Source organism: Myotis brandtii, unplaced genomic scaffold, assembly GCF_000412655.1.
Source record: "Myotis brandtii unplaced genomic scaffold, ASM41265v1 scaffold363, whole genome shotgun sequence".
Lineage (NCBI taxonomy): Eukaryota > Metazoa > Chordata > Mammalia > Chiroptera > Vespertilionidae > Myotis > Myotis brandtii.
The window spans coordinates 133326-160659 of record NW_005363938.1 but is presented as its reverse complement, the minus strand read 5'-3'; the positions used below and the strand labels follow the sequence as shown (position 1 = coordinate 160659).

Sequence of the window (27334 nt, the reverse complement as noted above, 5' to 3'; positions counted from 1 at the left end):
GGGGAAGTCACATAGATGTGGCCAGGGAGCTGGTGATCTGAATGAACAAGGTGCTAGGCATGAAGTGTCAGTTAAAAGCCTGTTAAGGGGACAATTTTTGTCTCCCAAAGGGGCTGAAAAGTCAAGTCAAGAATGAGCGATTCTTAGCCCTGATAAGTAGGTAATATTTCTAAGGGTGCTCCCGGAGCTGGAAAGGACACACAAATCGCTGTGTGTCCTTCTGAGACTGGATTTCCAATGGAGAGGGAAAAGAAACCTGTTATTGGATGGGAGGAGAGGGAGAGGTGCAGAAGGAGACAGTGGGAATGTGCCAGCCCCTCCCTAGCTGGACAGGTGGCAGCAGGAGGGAGCTCCAAGTTGCTATAACCCAGACACAGCCTGGGCCCCAAGAAAATGCCCAGGTCCAGGGTGCTCACTGCCCTCCAGCCTCTGTCCTGAGTTTGAAGGAAACCCGAGACCAGGAAAACCCAGGGCCTGGCTCATCATGGAGGGCTCGGCTTGAGAAGTCAGTCCAGCATCCAGGGAGACCCAGCCCTGCTGTCAGGGCTTGGGAGATGCGGTGTGGAGGGGCAAAGGCAGCTCAGCCCACCTGAAGGGCTCCTGCCCAGAGGTCTAGGTATTCTGGCACCAGAGGACTCTGGGCAACTCACATGTACCTCCTCCACTCAGGCCACTCTGGGGGCAGCAGAGGTGGCCATGGGCTCCAGCCCCTGGCCAGCAAGGGACAATATCTTTTTTAAAATATATTTTTTATTGTAAAACAGTTTTAGATTTTCAGAAATACAGCAAAGATAATATAGAGAGCTCCCACATATCCCAGAGCCCCCTGTTACTAATATCATCTATTGGCATAATTAATGCAGAAATATTGCTCACTAAAGCCCTGGTCCATTCAATTTCACTTAGTTTTTACTACTGTCCTTTTTCTGTCCTAGAATCTCATCCTGGTGCCACATTCAACTTAGTTGTCATGTTTCCTTAGGTTCCTCCAGGTTGTGAATTTCTCAGACTTTCCTTGTTTTGATGATTTGAGTGGTTTTGAGCAATACTGGTCAGGTATTTGTAGAATGGCCCTCAACTGAAATTTGTCTGATGCTTTCTCAACACTAGACCTGCATTATGGATTTGGGGGAGGAAAACCATAGAGATAAAGGCACATTCTTGTCATAACATATCAGGGATAGGTACTAGGAGGACTTATCACTATTGACATGAACCCAAACCAGCTGGCCGAGGTAGTGTTTAACACGTCTTTCCACAGAAGTTATGCTGTTTCCCCTCTTTTTCATATCATACTCCTTGGAAGGAAGTCACTATAGCCAGCCCACGTGTAAGGATGGAGTATCTATATCAATTATTTAAATTCTTCTTTATCCCCATTTGCTTGTTTATTCAATCATTTATTTATATCAATTTGGACACACAAAGAATGCATTTTATACTTTGGGTTATAATCCAATGCTAATTATTTTGTTTTGTTGCTCAAATTGTTCCAGGTTTGGCAATTGCAAACTCTTCCAGTTGACTCTGATGTCCACTGGACATACCTACATCACTTTTTTTTTTTAAGAACTACTTTATTTTCATGTCCTGCAAGATGGTTTGGGCTCATCTTGTATATTTCCTGCCCAGGAAACCAAGACAACATGATGGGGTGACCATGAGAAGAAGAGGGTGTTAGGTTTCCATAAGGCCCCCTCTGGACTCAGATTCCTGGACACATTCCAGATTATTCCCTTGTCTCCAATTGGACAAATGAGAGCAAATACGTAGGAGATGTTCTTTCAGAGCCCATTTCACTGGTAAGAGAATAGACCTTCAGAAATCATAACAGAGCTCTGGTTTTCAATTCTATTTTCCTTTCTCTCTGTTCCAAACCTTTATGGCCAGCATCCTTTTTAAGAGAAAACCTGAAAATTATAGCTTGATACACCATGTAGATTTTTTCTCTGGCCACAAGCAAGCAAAAAAATAAATAAAATCAATCTCAAAATTACCCTGAATTTGTCAGAGGAGGACATAACAGGCTAGGCTCTGATCAGAAAAGGTTTATGTAGAGAAAGAATTAAGCCCATCTTACTGAATCTTGGTGGCAGGGATTTGCAATGAAGAACAAAATGTGCATATATCATTGTAAAACCTTTGGCAGATGAAGCATTTGTGCTACCCAAGGGCATGCAAAAAAAATTATTTTCACCACTTACGATGGGAAAATTTTAAAAACTGAGGTTGTTAAATAAATATTTACTTAATGTTCACTTTTGGCCAATTTTTATGCAGGCTCTGGGGGATGAAGATACATTTCAGATTTCAGGTTGTGTTCCAAGAAGATGACAGTGTAGGGTGGGAGGCAGACCAGAAATACGGCCGGTGAGATGGAGGATGTTAAAATCAGCATGGCTAGTGCTATGATACAGCAACGCTCAGAGCTCTGTGAAAGCACACGGGAGAGGGTACCAAACCCAGTTTTAGAAAGCCTTCTTCATCCACATTTTGGAAAAGGGAGACGATCAAAGACAGTAACAAGAAGAGGAGACCGCGTTAGTTTAGAGTAGCACTGCATGTATGTTCAAGAAACTACAATTTCTTGGTTTCGCTTCCTCTATTGGAAACAGGACATGTCAAAGGTGGCTAAAGTCCATTGGTGGCTCAGCATCACTTTTATAAATACAAAAGGTTGTCTATGCTCACAGTGGCCCATTTCATCAGATCACGTAACAGTGGACGGTTGCCCCTTCACTCAGTAGCCCCAGAGTGAAGAGTGACATGGTTGTTCAGTTTCTTCCCTTCCCTATGTCCTCCTTCTCATGATTCCATCTATTTAATCATTGTTTCTCTTCTCCTCCATCATGCTGAGTCTGCTTTACCCGCTGCACGGTGAGCAGCAGCCAGTCCTCTCAGGTACCATTGTTTCAAGCCCTAATATGTTATGAGATTTCAAACAAGATTCTCAATTTGTTAGAATAAACCCTAAAGTAACAATTAGCCTGTGGAAAAATACTATTTTCTTCTGCAAATGCTCTCCTACATCTTTCCAAGGTAAGTCTGAATCATATTACCAGTGTCAGCCTACCATCATGCCCTCCAAGGGCCTTCCTAACCCCATCGTATCCTAAATACAGTTTCTGTATTAGTTTGCTAGGGCTGCCATAACTAAGTATCTCAGACTGGGGGGCTTAACAACAGAAGTTCGTTTTCTCACAGTCCTGAAGGATGGAAGAACAAGATCAAGGTGTCGGTAGAGTTGGATCCTTATGAGAATGATGAGGGAGAAGCTGTGCCAGGCCTCTCGCCTAGCTTTTGGTAGTTTGCTGGCAGTCTTTGGAGTCCGTTGGCTTATAGATGCACCACCCCAATCTCTGTCCCTTCATCTTCACGTTGTGCTCTTCCTGTGTGCACATCTGTGTCCAAATTCCCTTTTTTAATAAGGACACTAGTCATATTAGATTAGAGGGCCACCCTACTCCAGTATGACCTCATCTTACTTAATTACAGTAGTTCCCCCTTATTTGCAGGGATACATTCCAAGACCCCCAGTGGTTGCCTGAGATCGTGAATAGTCCCGAATCTTATATATATTATGCTTTTTCCTACACATTCATACCTATAATAAAGTTTAATTTACAAATTAAGTACAGTAAGAGATCAACAACAATAATAATAAAAGAGAACAATTACAACAATATACTGTAATAAAAGTTGAGTGAATGTGGTCTGTCTCTCTATCGCTCTCTTAAAGTATCTAATTGGACTGTACTCACCTTTGCATGTAAAGGAAGCACTTTCTGGCTTCTCTTTGGCATATCTGAATTGCCAGCATCACTACCCTTACCCTTTGTGACCGTTATTAAGTAACATAAAGGTGACGTGAACACAAGCACTGCGTATCCTAACAGATGTGAAAACCAAGATGGCTGTTCAGTGACTGAAGGTTGGGGAGCAGTGTATGCAGTGTGAATACACGGTTCACATCACCAACAAGACAGCAGGAGATTTCATCACTCTACACAGAACAGTTGCCATTTAAAACTTATGGACTGTTTATCTCTGGAATTTCCCCCCCCCACACACACACACACATATTTTCACACCGCAGTTGGCCATGGGTAACTGAGACCCCAGGAAGCAAAAACACAGATAAGGGGGCCTACTGTATTCCTGCAACGACTTATTCCCAAACAAGGTCCACTCTGAGGTCCTGGGTGCTAGGACTTCAACATATCAATTTGGGGGGACACAATTCAACATGTAACACTCCTTAACTCCCTCTTCATCCATAAGAATACTGTTATTTGTTTTCAATGACTGTTGTCCCAGACCTCTGAAGTCAGGGAATTTATCTTCCCCATCCCTCCATTCCGGGACCTAGCCTAGCTGCTTGCATGGAACTGAATTCAAATACAGGAAAAGATAAGGAAAAAGGAACATTTTTCAGGCACCCGCCGTGACAGGTAGTCACATAGAAAAATGCATTGCATGTGCTGGCTTAGCAACAGCTATTTTAGTTGCTTTGAAATTTGTTTTTATCTTTTTCGACTGGATATGCGATGGATAAGTGTTCTGTTTATGGACCATTTGATGCCTGGGACAGCAAATAATAACAAAAAAAAAGCAAAGCAATATAACAAATGAGAAAACTGGGCTCCTCCTGGCACCCGGGATGCTACACCGCTCATGTGTGTACCCTCCAAGTGAGAACACGGCACAAGTGCCCATGGATAGAAGATGAAATATGCCTCCATGAAATCTCAGGTAAAGATGATTCTATAGAGGAGTTGGAGGAGCCTACAGACAGGCCCCCATCAGGGGCTGTTGCAGTGTGCACCAGAAAGGCCTTCAGCTCATGCTTCGGTTGAAGATTCACAATGCACGGAGGCATACTACTCTGATTTCTCTATCACCCTATCAGCCTGAAAAATTTTGCCTATTAAATTACTCACGTAATTGAGCTGCAAATCTCTCCCACTTAGCTTGGAAATTCCATTTTTAAGGGCCTGTCACAAAGCGTATAAGTGAACGATTATGAGATTCACAGTCATGGACACCCCTCTTCCAGATCTCCTCAAGTTCTGCCAATAGCTTTCTCTGTCACTCAAAATGCCAATCCCTCTTCCTGAGAACGATTTGAGAGGAAAGCAAGGTTACTGAGATAGAATAGATCATTGAGAGACAGAAGACTTGCGTTCAAAACTATCAGCTATAAGGCCTTAGGCAAATTAACGGACCTTTGGCACCTCCTTTCATTGCATATAAAAGGGGAAAATGGGAAACTAAGTTTCACCAAATGCAGCACACAAGTGAACAAAAGAATCGAAAACAGTATTTCGGAGAGATATTCACATACTCCTGTATGTCCAAGATGTAGAAGCAACCCAAGTGTCTGTTGATGGGATGAATGATATACAAACTGTGGTATATTCATACATTGGAATGATATTCAGCTTCAAAAATAAAGTCTGATGGGTACCACAACCTGAACCCTGAGGTAATAAGCCAGTTACAAAAAACTCATATTGTGTGATTCCATTTATATGAGGTACCTCGAGTAGTCAAATTCATTGAGACAGAGAGTAGAATGATAGTTGCCATGGGGCTGGGTAGAGAAAGAATAGGGAGTTAGTGTTTAATGGGTAGAGAGTTTCAGTTTTGCAAGATGAAAAAGTTCTAGAAATTGGTTTTGCAACAAAGTGAAAATACTTAATGCTACTGAACTGTACATTTAGATGGTGATTTTATGCTATGTATTCTTTACCACAATTTGAAAACCCCATACATATCAAGTGCTTTACCCACATGCCCTTCATTATGCCCAAATCCACTTTATAAATTAGGCATTATTGTGCTCATTTTGCAGATGAATAAACTGAGGCAAAGGAAAGCTTTGAACTACTTATTCAAGATCACAAGTAGCAGAGACAAAGTCCAAAGCCAGTGCTTTTGTCTCCATACTATCTGATTATTTATGACAAGTTCAGGACAGGAAAGGATAAAACAAGACATGTCCTGAAAACACTTGCCTTATTGGTTGACACACGTAAGTGTCTGTAATGTTAAATCCTCTTTCCCATAATATTACCGTTTTTTAAAATGTCTTATTTATTGATGAGAGAGAGAGAGAGAGAGAGAGAGAGAGAGAGAGAAGAGAAGAGAAGAGAAGAGAAGAGAAGAGAAGAGAAGAGAAGAGAAGAGAAGAGAAGAGAAGAGAAGAGAAGAGAAGAGAAGAGAAGAGAAGAGAAGAGAAGAGAAGAGGAAGAGAAGAGAAGAAAGAGAAGAGAAGAGAAGAGAAGAGAAGAGAAGAGAAGAGAAGAGAAGAGAAGAGAAGAGAGATTGATCTGTTGAAACCCACAACCTTGGCATATCGTGATGATGCTCTAACCAACTGAGCTATCTGGCCAGGGCAACATTACCATTTTAAAAAAAATATATGCTAGCCCAATAAAAACAACCTAATCATTTATTTCTCTAGGCACTCTCAGATTGTTGAATAAACCAAATCCCTTCTAATTACAGGTTGAGCACATTTATTCATTGAATAACCTACTTACCAAATAATCACCATGTCCAATCCTAGGCCAGGCATCTTTCTGGGGACCAGGGAAAGAGAAAAGAATAAAACCCACCCTTGCCTTTGAGAAGCTCACAGTCCAATGTGCGTAGCAGACAGGGAGACAACTTCCCTAAAACATATGTAATATTAAAAGTAGGTACAGCCCTAGCCAGTTTGGCTCGGTGGATAGAGCATCGGCCTACGAACTGAAGGGTCCCAGGTTCAATTCCGGTCAAGGGCACATGCCCGGGTTATGGGCTTGATCCCCAGTGGGGGGCGTGCAGGAGGCAGCCAATCAATGATTCTCTCTTATCATTGATGTTCCTATATCTCTCTCCCTCTTCCTTCCTCTCTGAAATCAATAAAAATATATATTTTTTTTAAAAGTAGGTACAAAGATCAAAGGCAACCTCTGTTTCAAGACAGGGCATACCTTAGAGTCGTCCCTCCTCTACCAAATTTTTAAAAATTATTATAAAAATATTTTTAAAAATGAAAAATGAAGCCACAAGAAAATATCATGGCATATGTATAAGAATAGCAAAAACAAAAACAAAAACACTGACAATGTTAAGTCCTGGTGAGGATGCGGAGCAACTAAAACTCTCACACGCCGCTGGAGGGATGCAAATGGTACAACCCCTTTGGAAAAACTATTTAGCAGTTTCTTAAAAAGTTAAACACTTATTTATAATAGGACCAAACAATCCCACTCCTAGGTATTTAACCAAGAGAAATGAAAACTTATACTCACACAAAAACCTGCATGCTATGTAAAGTGGATTCATTCATAGTCACCAAAAAACGGAGAACAAACAAAATGTCCTTCAGTTGCTGACTGACAAACAATCTGTGAACATCCATACAAGGGAATACCTCTCAGGAATAAAAAGGAACCGCCTATTAATACCCTCATTATGCTGAATGAAAGGAGGCAGACGCACAGTGCTTGATCCTATGTGATTCCATTTATGAGACATTCTGGAAAAGGCAAAACTGGAGAGACAGAAAACAGGTCTGTGGTTGCTAGGGGTTTGCAGGAGGGGTTGACTACAAAGGGGCAGTCTTTGTAGAGATTTTGGGGGTGAATAGAGGGGATGAAACCACGTGTGTCATTTGTGGTGGTGATTACATGACTCCATGCACTTGTCCAAACTCATACAACCGTTCACAAAGAAGAATGAATTTTACTGAATATAAATGTAAAGTAAATGTTTAGAAGTTTTCAAAATATGTAAAGACATGGCCCTGCTAAGAAACAATGCGTACTGCTGGCAGACCAGAAACTGTGAGGAATCTCTGAAACATGGGGTCCAAATGGGATTAGATTTAAAATGGAAACTGAGCCAGAGAGGAGAGCTGCAGAGGACGGATTCAAACATCCCAGAGGTGGCGGGCCCCGGAAAATGGAAGGGGTGAGGGTATTGCCAGGTTGTCAGTTTTGTGCTGCAGTGGAAGTAGCTGCTACATAAGTAGATCCCAAACCATCCTTCCTCTCCCCAAACTCTCCGCTTCAAACTTCTGTGGCTTGAGACAGGGGTGGAGTCATAAACAACCCAACACAACAAATTTCTTTCAACAGAGCTGTGGGGAGTGAATTTATCTTAAAAGTTAGATAGGAGGAAGACACCCTGAATATATCTATAGTTTTTTTTGTTATTGTTAATCCTCACCGGAGGATATTTTTCCATTGATTTTTAGAGAGAGTGGAAGGGAAGGGGAAAGACAGAGAGAGAGAACATCAATGTGAAAGAGACACAGCAGTTGGTTGTCTCTTGCACTCGCTCCAACCAGGGCAGGGGGTTGAGCCTGCAGCTGAGGTACATGCCTTTGAATCAAACCCGGGACCCTTCAGTCCGTGGGCCAACGTTCTATCCACTGAGCCAAACTGGCTAGGGCTATACTTCTTTGTGGGAGCCAAGAGGTAAAAGTGTAAAAGTATTAAAAAGAGTCTTCATTCATTCAACAAACACTTCAGGGACACTGTACATGTCTAGACCTACTCACCCCTTGGAGCTCTAAGTCATAGGTTCCTGGCCAATCTAAGTTAAGGAACTATGTTAGCCAGAGTCCTTTGCCTAACAGGCTCTTAGGAAAGTTTTCTAACTGACCAGCAACTCCCTCATATAATAAAGGTCGATGTCCGGGGCCAACATCAACTCAAAGAAAGAAATCTAAACAAATATTTCAAGTCTTGTCCCACCCATTCCATCCTGCTCCCAACACAGTACTTTAACACACATCCTTCCGTCAGAAAGAAGTAGCAGAGGGAGGTGTGGGCTGTGACTGGTCCTCTTTACAGCAAAAGGACTCTATTCCCACCCAATGGCCTTGTCTCATTCTTTAATTTTCCAATTAGGCCGTGACTTGTTGAATCTCAAAACTATTCATTCGCAGGAAGGAGAGAACTTGCACTTTCTCCAGCCTCACCTTCCTTCCCATCACTGGGCTGAGGCCAGGAGGCATGCTTATTTAACAGAGCAGTTCCTTCAATCACTTGAGAAAAAAAGGAGAGGCATTGTGTGTTTGCTTGAGTGTGAATCCTGGCTCTGCCTTTGAGTGGCTGTATGACTGCGTAAATTTCTTAACGTCTCCAATTCTTTGTTTCCTCGGCTATAAAACAGTGATAATCATAGTACCTCCCGTGTAATGATGTGAGGACAAAATAAGATAAAGCATGTAAAGATGTTTATGCCTAGCACCTGGTCAACACTCAATAGATATTAGGGAATTGTGATTGTCATGGAAATAACTGGCCACCCAAAGCCTTAAATGTCAACAAGTGAGAGAGGAACAAAGTTTGCTTCAATTTTCAGGCCATCTTATATTCAGTATCAGGCCTTTCTAGAATGGCTGATATTGTTACTGAATAGGGCAACAAAAATAACCAGCTGGCCTCTGAGGAACTGGACCTGGAATGCGACTAAGCCAGCTAATGTTCTACTGGAGACCACCTCATCTTCTTCTGCTCTCTGGGCAAATTGCTAGGTTCAAACATGGCTTCTCTCTAAGGCCTCATCGACCCATAGCTGGAGGCTGGCTCCTCTCTTCCATGTTCCCAGGTCTCTGGCACAGACAGAGGCATGGGGGTGGGAAGTTGTCTGTGTTGCTGGGGACAGGAGGGCTCCCCCAGAATCTCAGAGCTAATGACTCTGCCAAGTGGTTAAATGCTGAGGGCTGTAAATGAGTCTCATCTGTCAGCCGTGGGTGGCACCAGCCCCATCTGCTGTGTCAGGAGCCCAGAGAGTGACTATATTACAATGCGTGAGGCCCTAGATCCACGGCAGAAGCCTCCTCAGGAGACTGTAGAACTGTGTACCTTGAAGACTCTTCCAGTCCCTTCAAAAATTTTACAGATGGGAAACAATTAAAAAAAGAAAACCACCAAGACCTAAAGAGGAAGTGAGCTTGTCTATGGTCACTCAGCAAATGTACGTCAGTGCCAGGATCAGTTGAGAGGCAAGTCTCCAGAATTCTACGTTACTTCTCTCTCCACACATACACCTGACTCAACCTACATCTAACCATGGCTGGAGAAGATTCTCTGAGAACTTGAGAATAAAACTCCCAGTTCTCTTCTCTATGCGCACATTGTCCTTCCGGTGCAAGCACCTCGTCCTCTCTATATATTCTTTGAATAGACCTGACTGTTCATTCATTTATTCGATCTTTAATTCATTCATTCAATAGGTATTTTTGAGGTGCCTCTATGTGCAAAGTGTCATCCCAGGCATTGTGAATATATCAATGAAAATATGGACCAAGTTCCTGCTTCATAATTTAGTGGGCAGGATGGATATTAGGCAAAAAGAAAATCCCATGAATGGATATATACTTACAAATTATGTCCATTTTTTTATAGAAAAAGTATTGGGCACTAGTTGTGCCTAATTTGTGTGTTCGGGGTATCATGAAGAGCTGACTGCCACCCATGAATGGATATATACTTACAAATTATGTCCATTTTTTATAGAAAAAATATTGGGCACTAGTTGTGCCTAATTTGTGTGTTTGGGGTATCATGAAGAGCTGACTGCCACCCCCCCATGCCTCTTTTTATGAAGTGACCCTTCCTCACTGGGCAGGTGGCCATAGGGCAGCCAGAGTCCCAATGAAGAGTGTGCAGAAGAGAAACAGACAAGAAAAGAGTCAAATTCCAGGGGTTTGATTTTCAAAACACAGCATTGATATGGATGGATGAGCATTTGCTAAGCTAGTTTTTGGGTTGGGGCCCAGAAGACATGAGGAACTCTGGGCTATAGGAGAGGGAAAAGTTAGATAAGAGAGCAACTGATTAGCTGTGGGTGTGTATTCTCTGAGACAGGGTTCTGTAGGCTGCCCATGGTAGGAATGAAACGTAGATCTCCACAGCTCAGATCCCCAAGCACATCAGAGAGTTTGGCCCTGGATCAGAAAGAGTCCTAGCTGGTGGGCAGGGAGAAGAAAATTCAAAGAGAACCAGGCTTTCCCCATCAGCAAATGTGAAGGCTCCCTACCCTGGGTCCTCAAAGATCAAAGCGTGGCAAATGGCCTATAATTGGAATTTGGTGTCCTCCCAGCCTTGGAGTAACCACACAGATGAATAACACCAACTCAACATCATGGCTTAGCTATTGTCTCAACCAGAGATTAAAAACAGAAAGAAGAGGAGATGTGGGTGATTTGAGAGCTGCAGCCCTATAAGGCCATTATCTGTCTTGAGTTTCAGCCCACCCTACCACCCACTCCTCCATCTAAGGTTATAATATAACAATAAGCCTGCAATTATATTTTACTTGTTAAAAAAAATAGTGTTGAGTCAAAAGCCAGCTTACAGATGTAACTGGCACCACCAGTTACGTAAGTGCGAGGGGCCCAAGCCTTGGGCTAAATTCAGAAACCCCAGTGCGAGTCCATGCTCTTGGGTCTGTCTGTCTGGCTGACCTGGGCCAGGCCTCCCAGCAGCCTTGGCCCTGGCTGGAATAGAACAACCAGACCCAAGAGAGATAGTGGTTGAGGTCTGGACTCTGAAAGGAGACTCTGGAACTTGGACAGACCCTGGGGTCAGGACAAAGGGGCACAGCAGCAGGAATGGCATGGGCCCGATGCTGAGGGACTGAAAAAGAGAATGAGCAACTTTTCAGGTGCAAGGATGGATGCCTCCCATCAGCCAAGAACTAGACCAGAAGATGTATCCATCAGGAGAAGCCACTGTGGACACATAATCAAGGCCAGATGTAAGCCTCCTCTGAGTCTAGATGCGATCTTGGGGACAAAGGGGAAGGTCAAATGGATTGAGTAAGGAAATCTTAATTGACTGATGTGTTTAACATTAGGAATAATAAGAACCTAAAATAGAGATTAAGCTAAATTATAAATATATGTATATATGTGTAAATATATATGTATATATGCATCTACTTATATACATATTTATATATTAAAATAGGTATATATTTATTTATATTTATATCTTAGCTTAATCTTTGTTTAATATCATCTTTATTCATTATATTATATATAATAGATTCATATATAATTTATTTGCAAAATAAATAAATATATTTTTATATTTACATATGATTTCTATATTTTACATATATATATATTTACATTTCAGAGAAAGAGAGAGTATACCTTGGTTTGAATTCTAGTTTTGTCACCTGATAGCTTCAACTAGTTGCTCTCTGTTACTTGGTTCTTCTATATGTGACATTCTAAATCACAATGCCTCTCACCCCACCCACCCCTGGAAGCATATGGGTGGGTGGAAGAGGCCATTTTTTTATTGCAAACATGATAAAGGAGAGAAGGAGAGGCTATGGGCACTGTGAATCGAGGTTGCTGAATGTGTGAGGTCCCACAAAGGGATTCATCACACCCAGTATGTGGACAGTGGCCCTGCTGAGAAACACTGGAAGTAATCCCAGGCCCCTTTAAGACTAGCTGGAGAATGACTTTTAACCAGCCCTGCCTCCCTTATGGGTCACATCTAACCCTCACCTTCTGCCTGAGTATATGCCCACCTCAGCACCCAGCACTGGGCATGTCCACCCAAATCACAGAACTTTGCAACCTCCAAAGAACTCTTCTCATCCAGCCTCTCATTCACTGCTTACAACATCTCTGGGATATAGGATGGGTCATCTCCCCCTTTAAAAGGGGAGAAGTGAAGCCCCAGAGCAAACACTCCATAGACGGATCTGGGACTGGAGCTCATATTATTTTACTCCACGTTCAACTCTCCTTTGAATTTGGATTGGGATCCAGCCATAGATTCCTCATGTCCTGGTCTTGGTCTGTTACGCAGGGTCAGGAAGTAACAGCTTGGAGCACAACGTGACTTTTCCCCACATGAGGAGTCCTCCTTGCCCATCTCAGAGCTGCCTCCATCTTCTTGGCCCCTGTGGACCTCTCACGCTCCCACAGGCTTCCCTGGCTCCATGACCAGGAGACAGAACCTACAGCATCATCTTCACCTGAAACCAGCTTCTTCCTTCTATGCCTCCCTTTTCTGAGAGGAGAGCAACCACTCACCCACTATCCAGGTCCCAGCCTCGGGCTTTCTCCTGGCACCATCTCACCCAAGCCCCAATGACAGACCAAACCCTATTCGTCTTTTTCGTTAACACTCCTCACATATCACGTCCCCAGTTCCAGTTCACGTTTCCTGTCCTGATTCAGGCCATCACCAGCTCTCCTGGGACCACCGCTCAGGAAAGAGGAAAGGCGCTCAGGGGCTCACAACTCTTCAACCCACAGGAGATGCCCAAGCCCGTCCCAAGGATGGAGGGAAGCTTCCCTGAGCAGACTGCAGGGCCAGACTTTCGGGGGCAGGAGGCAGAGAAATGTCTGTGTTCTCAGAACCCAGCATGAGGCTGGGCCCAGGGAAAAGTCATTTGTTACTGGGTAAACAAACAGGAGGCTGGCAGTTGTCATAGGAGAAAGCCCCACAATAAAAAAACAAAAACAAGCAGAAATTGATTTTGTATTTTACAAATGGATGCAAACCAGAGGCATAGAATAATAAACACGAAATTAGAAAGGACTTTGGAAATCATCTAGTCCAATCTCTCATTTTGTGGTGGAGGGGAGAGGTGGGAAACTGAGACCCAGGGAGGGGATAGCACATGTTTAAGGCCACACCATGAGCCACAACTCCCACTTTGCAGTCAGTGTGATGTTTCCCAGAATATCTTTTTCTCCCATTTCTTTTTCTAGTTAATATCTTCTCGCCCTTCAAGACTGAATACAGACATCGCCTCCTCCAGGAAGCCTTCCCTGAACTCCCAAGCTGGGTTAGATGCTCTACTCCCTTTGCTCCAACAGCCTCTAGGCCTCCTAAGGCCTAGAATTTACTTATCAGACTCTATTGTAATTGCTGATTTTTGTTTGTTTGTTTTGTTTATCTTTTCCACTAGAGCACAGTTTCTTAATTTTTGCACAATTGGCATCTTGGGCCAAGTCATTCTTTGTTGTGGGGGCTGCCCTGAGCACTGTGGAATGTTTCCTAGCATCCTTGGTCTGTATCCACTAGATGCCAGTCGCACAGCCCTCCCCCATAAAGTTGTGGCAACAATGCCTGTCTCCAGGCATTGCCAAATGTCCCTGGGGTGATAGGGAGGGTGGAAGAGCAAAACTGCACCCAGTTGATAACTGCTAATCTAGACCGAGATCTCTGAGGCCAGAAAGAGTGTCTTCTTGTCCTGTATACTATATTATGCAGCACAGGGCCTCTGACACGGTCAACAAACTGAGTCTACACTTATGAATAATGTGTGTATGTGTGTGTGTGGGGGGGGGGTGTGAGTGTATGCACACACACACTGCCCATGCCATTCCCACATGGTTTTCAAAATAATTTGTCAAAGGATACAAGACTGTTTTTTCTTCTGGGATGCATTCCACATTTCTGTGTGTTTATGTTGCATTGTTAAAGCAAAGGGAACAGAAAATGTTGGCACTAGCTAGTCGGAATTAACAACCCTTTGTTTCTGGATTGGTGTGTGTGTGTGTGTGTGTGTGTGTGTGTGTGTGTGTGTGTGTGTGTGTTCATCTCTTTTTACTGATAACAGTTCCCTTTTAAACAATTTCACTTGGAGAAGAAAATAAATGTTCAGTGAAACAAGAAAACCCTTCGCATAACAGAGACATTATCAGGTCATTAAAGCATCGTTACATATTGAGCTCCTAATGCATTGATCTTTACTTGGGAGCACATGACAATCACAAGGAGGAATTTTTATGCCAGATGAACAGATTGGAAAGTAAGATATTATGAAATGTGCTCTTAACTGGAAGATAAGTAATTAGGTGACAAGCAAAATACATTATTTGGTGTTTCAAAATATTTCCACTTCATCACTAGTTAATTAAAATTCTGTGTCTTCTCTCATAGCCCACCAGGAATTTATAGCAAGATTATTTACCCAAATAAAACAAAAAAAATCATCAAGATAAGTGAATTGTGATTAAGTCATATGATTGTTTTTAACACTTTTCTAAGAGCCTAGGAGACAGGCAAAAACAGTCACTGGAAGGCTGAATGATTGCTGTTGGTGGTGAATGATGTTTCATTATTATTTCCCACAAAAAGGAACTGAGGGGCCATGGATGATGCCACAAGAGGGAAGAACAGTCCACACCGTAATCAAGGAGACTGTGCATCTTTGAAGTGGCCCTGCATGTTGATTTGATACCGTGACTAATGACTGGACTCAAATTACCCTGGGGAAGAGCAATCAGGGAGTTACTTGGTTTAGGGCAACCTTGTATTCCTAAAGCCACCTGTTTGTTTACATAAGGGCTGCTTAAGTACTTGGTGCCATAAAGATGCGCAGGAGTTATAATTAGGGAGCTGTCCAATCTCCTGGCCATCTCTGCAGAACCAAGTTCATACTCACTGATTGATCAATTTGAAAAGCAAATGATTTAATAAGAGCAATAAGCAAGGCAGAGTCCCTGGTTTTGTGGTTTTGTTTTTTAAATTAGCCTTGAGTCCCAAAAGTTAAAAGAAGCAAAATACATTCTTCGGCTAGCTGTTTTGTTTTGTTTTTTTCCTCACCAGGAATATTAGGTTGATAAAGGCAGAAGAAATGAGGTAAGGAGGGAAAGAGGGAGGAAAGGAGAGAGGAAGAGGAAGAGAGAGAGAGAGAGAGAGAGAGAGAGAAGGGGAGAGAAAGGAAGAAGGAAAGGAAGAGAGGAAGGAAGGAAAGAGGGAGGGAAGGAAATTTTCTTACATACATACAGCATACCAAACACTAAGAGTAGCAGTTGAACTTGGATTATCCTATATAATAAAAGGCTAATATGCAATTGCCCCCTCGACCGGGAATTCAACTGGGAGTTCAACCGGGAGTTTGACCAGGGGGTGGGGCTGGCCAACCGCCCGAGGCCCCTCCCCACCGGCTGGGCTGGCCCGATCGGCCTCAATCAGGGTGCGCCAGCCGGCCCCCATCCATGCATGAATTTGTGCACCTGGCCTCTAGTTTCATATAATAACTAAACTAAAATGAGATGTAAATCTTATTATTAGTATAATTTAATACATGTGAAGAGGATTAGATAGAGAAAGCAATTCACTCAGCATCACATAGTTAATGTTGCATGTTTATGGTATGTATGTGTGTCTATGTGTACACATATTTGTAAAATGACCATGTCACCTCTTAAAACGCTCCAATGGTTTTCCATTCTCTGAGGATAAGATGATAGTCCTTAACCTGCATACACAGCCCCTGCCCACTCTACAGCCTCAGGCTACTCTCCCTCACTCACACTTTTAGCCACCTGGCCTCCTTTCCGTTTCCCAAATGTCCTGTGTCTTTCTCTCCTAGGGCAGGACCTTTGCAAACACTGTTTTCCTTTGCCCAAAACACCCCCATTCATCCACTCAGCCCTACCTCGTTAACCCCACAGGTCAGCTTTAAGGGGAGCCTGTCCTGACCCTCCCTGACATCAGCTGCCTCAGCACGTCATACCTCCCACGTGCATTACATCTATCCCACTTGCAAGGTCACACCAGTCTCTGTGACTTATTGATTAATGTGCAGCCCCTCCATTACACTAGATGCATCTAAGTTCAGGGACTATTCCAATCACCACTGTATCCTCTGCATCTAGCCCAGCATATGGCACCCAGGGTGGCTCAATAGATATTTACCATAGGGATGAATAAATGAACAAATTAACATGTATTTTAAATGTCTATATTTTTAAGTACATGTGTAAAAATTCAGAATTAAATCATGATGCCAGCAGGAGACGCAGTGCAACCCAGGAAAGCCCCAAGAAAAGAGAGTGACTCAGGGTTGGAACATGGAGCATCAGTTTCCACCCAGAGGGATCATCCGTCATCATTAGTCTTGGGGGAGGCTAGAGACTGTGCTACAAAGACTGCATTATTCTCTGACTTCTGGCCCAGGCTTCTCGTAATTGTTTTAGAAACCCAAAGCCAGGAATCTGACAAAATGTTTTGTTTTTGTCTCTCCGTTAAAAATGATAGATAGGGTGCTTGTTGTGTCTCATAAATTCTTCAGCCAGAGTTGCGTTTTTCCATCCACATTTCACATTAAGGATTCCTTGTGAACATAAGTATAAGAGAAATTTAATGAGATTGTGATACTTTTTAAGCTCTATCTCTCTAATTAATACCCCAGAGGGGCAATTTTTTCTAACATAATGGCCTTTCAGTGTTAAAAGGGCTTAATATTATGGTAAAATATGTTAACTTTCTCGGCACTCTGACCCAACTGATAAAATGAAAAGAGAGCACATTTGTCTTCCCAGAGCTCTGCCACTGCAAATGGTGTTGTTCTTGGTATTTTCATAATGAACTAATCAACTCCGTATTCACTAATTGCATCTACGTAGAAAACTGATTACCCTGGAAGAGGGCTGGACTGCAATTGACCTTCCAACCAGACTTGGGAGGGGTGCGGATCATGTGGCAACTTAAGACAGAGGAAATGGCCCAAACCAGGGCAGGGTACTTCTCTTCTCCGAGGTGTGAGTTCTCCCATGGAGTCGCCATATGCAAGGAGTTGGAAACCAAAAGCTAGAAGCCACTTCCTCGTTGTTGGGTAGGGGCCATGTCTCAGGGGATGTCACTATCCTTATGAAGAAGATAAAAACAACTATAATGATGACAATCGCTCCTTGAGCCAAGTGTTCGTGTCAGACAGAATGCATGTATAATCTCCAATTCTCACGTCAACTCTAGGAGGCAGATATGGATGCCACAGTTGCTGAGAAAGAAACTGACAGGTGAAGTGACTCACCCAAAGCCACACAGCTGGTCAGTGGCAGAAGTGGATGTACATCATGCCCCTCTAACTTCACATCCTGGGCTCTTAGCCTCTCAGGGGATGATGAGAAAATAGGAAACCAGGTGCTGATGAGATGTAGAGCAAACCCAAGATCTCTAGCTACTCCTAAGCTCTCACTGCTTCCTGGGCAGCTTTCTCCATGGCAGCAGTTCACAGCCTCTTCACAGGCCCCCTCCTCCCTTTTCTGGTATGGTACAGAGAAACGATGCTGTGCAGTTCACCACAGCTGGGCACACAGGAAAACTACATTTCCCAGTCTCCTTTGCTGGTAGACTGAGACATGTGATCAAATGTTGGCCAATGGAAGTTGCCAGATGTGACTTAAGCCATTTCCAGGCCACTACTTTGGCCATATTGGAGGTCCTATGCTTGGATGGCATTGCTACAAGATGAAGGTGGGCTAGCCAATATGCAGCAGAGTTTGTGTAAATAAGAAACAGAGGTTTATTGTATTAAGCTACGGAGTTTCAAGGTTTATTTATCTCTGGTCCACAGCCTAGCCTCACCTAACTAGAAGATCCTCTCACAGAATAATCATTTGTCTTTATTCTGCATTCAATCGACAGACATTATTAAGCATCTCTTGTGTGCAAGGTACCAGAGATACAATGGTAATCAAGGAAGACATGGTCCTGGATCTCTGTGATGCATAATTTTATGTGTCAACTTGATGGGGCACTAGATGCCCAGATATTTGGTCAAACATTATTGGTGTGTCTGTGAGGGTGTTTCTGGGTGATATTAACATTTGAATTCATTGACTAAGTAAAGCAGATCGCCCTCCCCAATGTGGGTGGACCTCATCCAATCAACTGAAAACCTGAATAGAACAAAAGGCTGAGTAAGAGGGAACTTCGCCTACCAGATTACTTGAGCTGGGACATTGGAATTTTCCTACCTTTGGACTCAAGCTGAAAAATCAGCTCTTCTTGGGCTTCGAGAGTGCTGGCTTTTGAACGGGAACTTCTACCAGATGTAGATAGAGATAGGTATAGATATCGATGTAGATGTTGCTGTACATGTAGAAGTAGATGCATCTCCTATTGGTTCTGGTTCTCTGACCAATACAAAGAGTCTGGTAGAGGTAAAGAGATAAGTAGACAAATGAACACACAAATTAAATAATTACAACTTATGGTACTCTCCATGAAGGAAACCAACACTTTGCCTGGATTGAGTCTTATAGGTAGTCAGGAAAAGGCTCTCTGGGGAGATGACATTGTTTTGAAATGTAGGTTTTATTATTTTTCAGGTATGGCAAAGCCAACAGATCAGGAGATCAAGAAACAAACAATTACCATTGAAAAAATAACTTGTATTCTCCCCACAGATCCTGAGAGGAGGGCCATGCCACACATGGGGGCCACAGGGGGGAGTGCCAAGGTCAGTCAGGAGGCAGAGGGAGAAGCAAGGGGGAAACATGTGCAGGGCCTTTACTGTGGGTTCTGCAGGAAGGAATGGGAGAGGCGGGGTAGGCAGGCTGAGGTTACTCTGGATAATTTTGATGAGATCTGTGGCACAGGAGCTATTCCTAGTTGTCTAGTACCTGGACCTGGGTGACTAAGGGAGAAGAGTAGTCCCTGGGGTGGTGGTATGGCTCTGGATTTGTTGGCTTGCATGTGAAAGGTATGCTTGAGGCAAGTCCTTTACCATCTCCAGGAAGAGGCTTACCCTGGGATGGGCAGTCCCACCAGGGTCCAGCAAGTCCTCAAGATGTCAAAGCAATCAAATACAGAAACTAGAAAACATGGTTATTACACAGAAATGTGAGGTGGCCTGACTAAGAAGCCATCATCCACTGGAAGAGCAAGAATATATACACTTAAAGCAAATAAAACAACATAGAAAATCTAGGGGAAGAGGCCAGAAATGAAGGGAGTGGACAATTGTGTCAACTGCTGCTAAGAAGTGCAGCAAAAGGAGAATGCAAAAGTATTGTCCTAATGAAAAAAAATCTTAATAGACTATTCTACCCATTGCCTCCTCCAAGTCCCTACTTCCTTCCTCAGGGTCTGGCTTCTTTACTCAGAAACACCTCAAGAAGATCACCATTGGCTTCCCACTGATCACACCCAATGACGTTTCCTTTGCCCTCATTTTTGATAGCTTCTCTGCAACAGTGGGGGAGTACTAGGAATACAGCAGTAGACAAAAGATACAAAAATACCTGCCTGCATGGTGGTGACATTCTAGTGGGGGAGAAAGGCAACACAACATACACAGGTATCATGTCAGATAATAATGAAGCTATGGAGAAAAGTAAAGTGGGAACAGAGAAAGAGAGTATGGAGGGAGAAGGGAGAGAGATTTCACTGGGAAAGGCCTCTCCCACCTTGCCTTGCTAGTCGTGCTAAGAAGTGTCCACTTGATTTTAAAGCGAAGGGGATGTTCTAAGACGGGTAGGCATGGGAGTGCCATGACCAGATGGCTGAGAAGTGAGGAGGGCTGGAATGTGAAGGACAAATTGGCCAGTATTGCATAAAGAGGGAGCCGGAGGGTGCCCCAGACAGAAGGAACAATGAGCGCAGAAGCCTAGAAGCATGAAAGAACTGCAAATAGTCTGGCACAGTTGCAGCTGCGAGACAGGGACTTGCCACAATCATGGGCAAGTCCCTTCCCTTCCCAGGATCATCACATCTATTAAATGGGAGATAATAAAACTGACATTTTCAGGATCAAAGAGAGCATATATAAAAGCCCAAGCACGGTTTCCCGTTTCCCCATGCAAACCCTAGGCATTAACAAATGACAGCTATTATTATGAGAATGGCTTCCCATTGAGAATTCCCTGGCTGGAGAACCACTCCAGACTGAGGGCTGATAATACCTGCCATTTCCTTTAAAGGTTGTAGGAGTCCACCTTGTGGAGCCAGTGCTGCTCCTTGGGCCCCACTGAAAAGCTCCCTCCTGTTTTTATAAAGATCTGTTGACATGATTTATGGGGCACGGTGTCCATTAACATTTTTAAGTGCTCCATAAATCCGCCAACCACCTTAGTAAATTAATCTTAATAAATTCACAGTAGAAAGAATTTCACTTACCGATCAGCATGTGAGAGCGAGTCCACTCTCCTGCCTGCTGTGGGAAGGGCAGGTGTGAGGAATTGTAAACCTTAAGACGAGAGGAAAGACACTGGAAAGTGCCTTTTCCACTCACAGGAGGAGGAATCTGAACCCATCTCAACCTCAGTTTCGAGATCCATCCAATGGGATTAGCAGGGGTAGGGAATGTCTGGCTCGAAGGCCATATAAGGCCCCCAAAATCATTTGATCTGGCCCTGCCAAGGCATTAGAGGTGAGTTAACTAAATGTTTGACCAATTATAGCAGGCTAATTTTTAAAAAATGCATTTTTACTGATTTCAGAGAGAGGAAGGGAGAGGGAAAGAGAGCTAGAAACATCAATGATGAGAGAGAATCATTGACAGGCTGCCTTCTGCACACCCCCCACTGGGGATCGAGCCCACAAGCTGCGCATGTACCCTGAGCAGGAATCAAACCGTGACCTCCTGGTTCATAGGTCGATGCTCAACCACTGAGTGACACCAGCTGAGCTAGCAGGCCGATTTTTAAGTTGATAATTTGTATGACCCATGAATGATATTATAAATGGCCCTTGGCAGAAAAAATGTCCCCCACCCCTGGGATAGAGAATGCAAAATAAGTTTTCCTAAGCTTGTGACATGTTCATGGTTTTTGCCAAATTTGCCCACTTCCTGTTTATTAAATAACAAATTAATTAAATACTGTTTGTTAAAATAACTCTTCTTAAATGCAAGTCTAATATCACTACCTTTGCTTAATTCCAAGCAGTAACACCTATAAAATTGCAGATTTGATGTGCCAGTTATATTTTTCTAGTAGATTGTAATAAAAATTATAATAAATGCATTGATGGACTCCCTAAAGTTTTCTTACGTGCAACCAAGTACGTAGATCCTACAGTGAGCTGATGCATGAGAAAGGTGAGCACTCAGGCTGTGAACTCTGACTGCCTGAATTCTCCTCCTGCTTCTACTCCTTTCGGGGTGATTTGAGGCAAGTCACTTTACCTCTCTCAATAATATATGAAATTAATACATTCTGGCCAAGTGGCAATAACTCCATAAGTCCAAAGTTAGTTCACCATTTTAAAATTATTTCATGTAATTAATAATGTTGACCATCTAAAATGAAAATCCATATGATCATTTCAATGGATCCAAAAAAATCAGTTAATAAAATTCAAACTAGAAATAGAAAGGAATTCTTTAAACTGACAATGGGCATCTATGGGAAAATGTATAGCTAACATCATACTCAATGGTGAGATACCCAATACTTTCCCCTAAAGTCAGGAACAATGCAAGAATATATTCACTTCCACCATTTCTATTCAACATTATACTGGCGGTTCTTGTAAGCACATTAAAGCAGAAAAAGAAAAGAAATCCATGTTGAAAAATATTAAAACTATCTTTATAATCACCTGTGTAGAAAATTAGTTGGGATATTTAAAAAAACAACAAATCCTTCCTCTTACAACTAATATGGTTTTAGCAAGGTTGCAGAATACAAGGTCAATATATAAAACCCAATTGTATTTTGATATAATAGTAATAAATTATTAGAATTGAAAGGTAAAAACAATGCAACAGCCAAATAATATTAAATACTTAGAAATAAATCTGACAAAAGATATGCAAGGCACATACACTGAAAAGTACAAAGCCAGCCTTACTGAGAGAAAATCAAGAAGACCTAACTAAATGGAATGATACACTGTGCTCATGGCTTAGAAGACTTCGTGTGGTTAAGATATCAGTTCTCCTTAAATTAATATATAGATTCAATGTAATCCCAATCAAAATCCAAGCAGATTTTTTTTTATAGAAATAACAAGCCGATTCTAACATTCATGTGGAAATTCAAAAGATCTGTAAGCCAAAGCACAACTTTGAAAAGTTGAGTAAAGTTGGTTTAGAGCTGTTAAATAATTTCCCCAAAGTCAAATGAAGATCATGCCTCCCTCCTCCCATAAATGGCATTTGGGACTAGTGGCACTCATCTCGTCTCTTTCCTCAGGACTTATTCTAGGCAGTTACTTCCAAACACATTTTCTACTTTCATCCTGACTATGACACTAGAAGTTTAACATGATTACCTTCCAGACAAGGAAAGTGAAACTCAGGTAAGTTAAGGGATTTGCTCAAGGTCACTTAGGTTCTGTTCATATTCTTTAAGAAGATGGTCTTCTAGAAAAAGCTATCTAGCGATCTACCTATCTATCATCTATTTATCTATCTCTTCTTCCTGACAAATAGAAACATTATAAATAACATATTCACCTTAAGAATTAGGATTGAGAAGACCATCTTTTTTTTTTTTTTTAATCCTCACCCAAGGGTGTTTTCATTGATTTTTAGAGGGAGAGAAAGAGAAACATTGATGTGAGAGGAACATCAATTAGATGCCTCCCATATGTGCCCGACCCAGTATTGAACTTGCAGCCTAGATACGTGCGCTGACCAGGAATCAAACCTGCAACCTTTTGGTATACAGGATGGTCCTCCAACCAACAGGGCAAGAACTATCTTTTGACAGAGAACACCTATTCCAAGGTGATAAAACAGGATGTATTCAAAACCACTTCTTCTTCTTGCATCAGGATTTTATCATGTAAATGACTAATTTCATTTGCATTCCTTTCCAGAGCACTTGCAATTGAAATCTTTTTTAAGTGTTCTGACATCTTTGCTGAGATTCTTTCTCATTTTCTCTTATGACAGTGATCATATAACTACATGATAACAGTCACCTACTATGTCAAATAGCATTACAACAAAATTCTATGTATAACACACCATCAAGGCCCAGTAGTGGCCTACTTATTTCTAAGTCCATTTGCTATACCCCCATTCTATCACAGAAAAGAATTTGGACAAGCCTTGAGTTTGTTTTAATGGAATCTGGTTTATCATTCTAGCAATCAGTTCCATGTATTAAAGATATGCTCTACGCCTAGCACAGTGATTGATGCTAATGCAAAATAGAAAAGAACGTCCTCAACTCTGTGTTTTTCCTTAACCGCCTTTAAGAATCACCTGAAAATTCTTATTTATTTGTATCTGATGACTACTATATCCAATCAAGTGCCTACCTTCCTTATTTTCAAAAAAAAAAAATTTACACCATTCTACACTCACTCATAAATCTTAAAAATTCATACTTATGCTCATTTCTTCTACACCCACTAGGCCTTCACAGAACCCAAGACTAATATGCATATTTCCTATCCCCAAGAAAAAGCTCTCCTCCACTTCCTTCCAAATCCACTCTTCTGGCTACTTGTACTAAAACACTGTTACCTAGCTAGAATATTGGGGCCATGTGCATTAATTCATCTCCTCTTAACAACCACATCTGAGGCCTACCTCTGTCCTCATATTTTCCCTCCCCCAGTACAAAGTCTCCAGGAAAACAAATCTTTCGAAACTCCCCATTTCTAGCATTGGTAGGGGAACAGAACCAGAAATGGCTTTTTCTTATGGGGCAGAATACGAACTCTCCAACGCCAGCCCATGCGTAATTTTATCTTGCATGTGGTGGGCACCCAAAGGACCCGCTACCTATAAAAGACTCGGGGTGAAAGACACCGAATGCAGAGACAAGGAAGATAGATTGGTCATTACTGCCTTGGTTCTGACCATGGGTCTTGGCCAATATGGGACACTCAGGACGGCCGGGGCAGAAAAATGCCTTTGAGTTCATGTGGACATGGCATATTCGCAGTAGGGGTCAGCTGAGGTTGAGCTGGGAACACCAAAATGACAGAGATTGATTAACTGGGTCCGAATCTGGTCATAAAAGTGCTAGAGGTTAAGAGAAGTGTTCAGAAGGCATGCTGAGAGGATGTTAGGGTCCAGGTCTGATGTGGAACTTTCTACATCGGCAGCTGAGTCTGATAACATAAAGGCCTAGGCAGCTGGGGAAGATGCCCTCAGTGATATCAAAGAAAGTGGCCTACCAGCGTAGCAGAGGCCCCTCCTCCCCCAACTTCTGACGATCCTGGGAGGTTCTCCTTTCCATAGACCTCAGTAAAGCCCTGGCCAGCCTGGAGCTCCCCACAGCCTATAGTTCTCTCTGCTCACAATCCCCTGGAGCAGCGGTTCTCAACCTGTGGGTCGCGACCCCTTTGGGGGTCGAACAACCCTTTCACAGGGGGGTAGCTTAAGACCATCGGAAAACACATATATAATTACATATTGTTTTTGTGATTAATCACTATGCTTTAATTATGTTCAATTTGTAACAATGAAAATACATCCTGCATATCAGATATTTACATTACGATTCATAACAGTAGCGAAATTACAGTTATGAAGTAGCAAGGAAAATAATTTTATGGTTGGGGGTCACCACAACATGAGGAATGGTATTAAAGGGTCGCGGCATTAGGAAGGTTGAGCACCACTGCCCTGGAGCCAGAGCAGAAAACCCTGAGAATTTCTATGGCTGCTTTGAAATATATATGTCTCTGCCTCTCACTGGGTTTGCCTTTTCCAGCGAATTATTTGTATTGTAAAGCTTTGGTTCAAATGCCAACCTTTCTACTTCGTTTGCCATGGGAAATGGAATAAGGGAGAAAAAGCGGGGTCACTTTAACACCAATATCTACCCCACGGCTAAGCATCTACTTCTTTCCTTGATGCCATCCAGTAGGTGAAAAGGAGTAGATTTCTCGCCTGCCCTGTCTCAGCCAGAGGCAGCGGAATTAGGAGGCTTCTGGGAGGCATTATGGTCTCCCTCCTGTTGCAGTGACCCTAGCAGAAGTGTTCTGATGGGTCTGCGTACTTATGTGACAAGAAGGTTGTTAGCTGCTGGGTTCAGAGAGCCGTATCTTTAAACTGAGCCCAAGGACATATAAAAACTGTCCCCAAAGAGCACATACTAGAATTTTCTCCATCAGAATTTGGTTCTCATATTTGATGCTTGGGTTTGGGCCTCCTGATTTGACTGCATTGGCAAAACATGACCCAACTTTTATTAGTTGTAGTTGCACACTTGCCCCTCCACACCCCCTTAGAACCTCTTACATGACCTTCCGCTTTTGACTTCACTATTTTGTAGAACATAATAATTTAAAGGAACCAGGGCCACCTATGCAGCACAATATACAACTGGGGGAGGAACTAATGTCAATGAACAAGTGTTTAAACTATAAGTACCTCTAGTCACAATTAACAGGCAGAAACTAAGTGGTAGGAGACAGGTTTAATTGCAGAAAACACCATTAAATAAGCCAAGATAAGAAGTCATTATCTAAATAACTGATTTATTAAAGTTATCTATATAAGGTTTAATTTGTTTTAAATGTTTACTAACTAATCCATGCATACTACTCTGTCCTTTCCTCGCTATTCTCTAGCCAGGCCAACTCTCTATCTATTCCTGGAACACACCAGCTCAAACCTACCTCAGGGCCTGAGCATTGTGGTCCTTCTACCTGGAGCTCTCTCCCCAGGGTCTTCACATGGCTCAGTCTTCCTTAGAAGGGACCTCTCTGACATCCACACAGAAAGTTTCCCAGCCTTCCCTGAGTCTTGCTAATACCCTCCACAGCATGACATTATTTTACTAGTATTTCTTCACTTGTTTACTTCTCTCTCCTACTAAAATGAACATTCTCTGAGAGCAGATTGCTTTTTTTGTGTTATTATCCACTTTATCTCTAAGGCCTGGCACATAGTAGGCCCTCAGCAAATATGTGTGGAAGGAAGAACAAGATTGAGGGAAAGGGGTAAGCAATATTAGCTACTGGAGCATTCATAGAAGGGAGACATTTCTGGAGACTGAATGGTCACAGAGCGCTTCACCCAGGAGATAGACTTGAGTCTGGGCCTTGGAGGATGAGAAATGATTCGGACCATCTCTGTGAGCCTATGCTCTCTTACAAGAGGGGCCACTTATAAGTATCTAATGCAAGAAATGCTTTAGAATTGTAGCAAATGGTTATAAAGAGAGAAGAATATGCTTTGATTAGGGAACCAAGAGTCATTCATATCCATTTTTGTCAGTCTCCCGAATGAAATGTCACTCATTCTAGGCAAGGGAACAAGACCATTGTCCATCTTGAGTGACTTCTCACCGGACAGTACGAGGCTTGCTTCCCTCATATCTCAAGCATAGACAGTCATTATGAGAAATTCCCATGAGCCACTGGGGGTCTGGAAACATAGACCAAGGCAGTCTCTACCACTTCCACAGCTGGTCAGTCTGAAGGCAGCTTTCTGGGAACCACCCCTGAAACTCAGGTCCTGAAGTTGCTTCTAAGAAACTGGGTCAGGAAATAAACTTTTGTTGAGTGCACATAATGTGCTATGTGCTATGCCTAAGCATGTCATGAGGCTCACTCATGGACCCTTCACAATAATTCTTAGAGATGGGTCTTTTCCCCATTTTACAGAGGAGGAATCAATGTTGTAGTTGACAATGGAGTTTAGT

At 42.6% G+C, this 27334-nt stretch overlaps 1 long non-coding RNA gene across 1 annotated transcript; it reads right to left on the bottom strand.

Annotated features, from left to right (window-relative positions):
• Position 1: 1 nt before the first annotated feature.
• Positions 2–18489, bottom strand: LOC106727088. The gene is made up of 3 exons (XR_001363243.1): positions 18480–18489; positions 17274–17277; positions 2–37 (listed from the first exon to the last, which is right to left on the bottom strand). It is a non-coding gene; the product is annotated as an uncharacterized LOC106727088 (long non-coding RNA).
• Positions 18490–27334: the final 8845 nt, after the last annotated feature.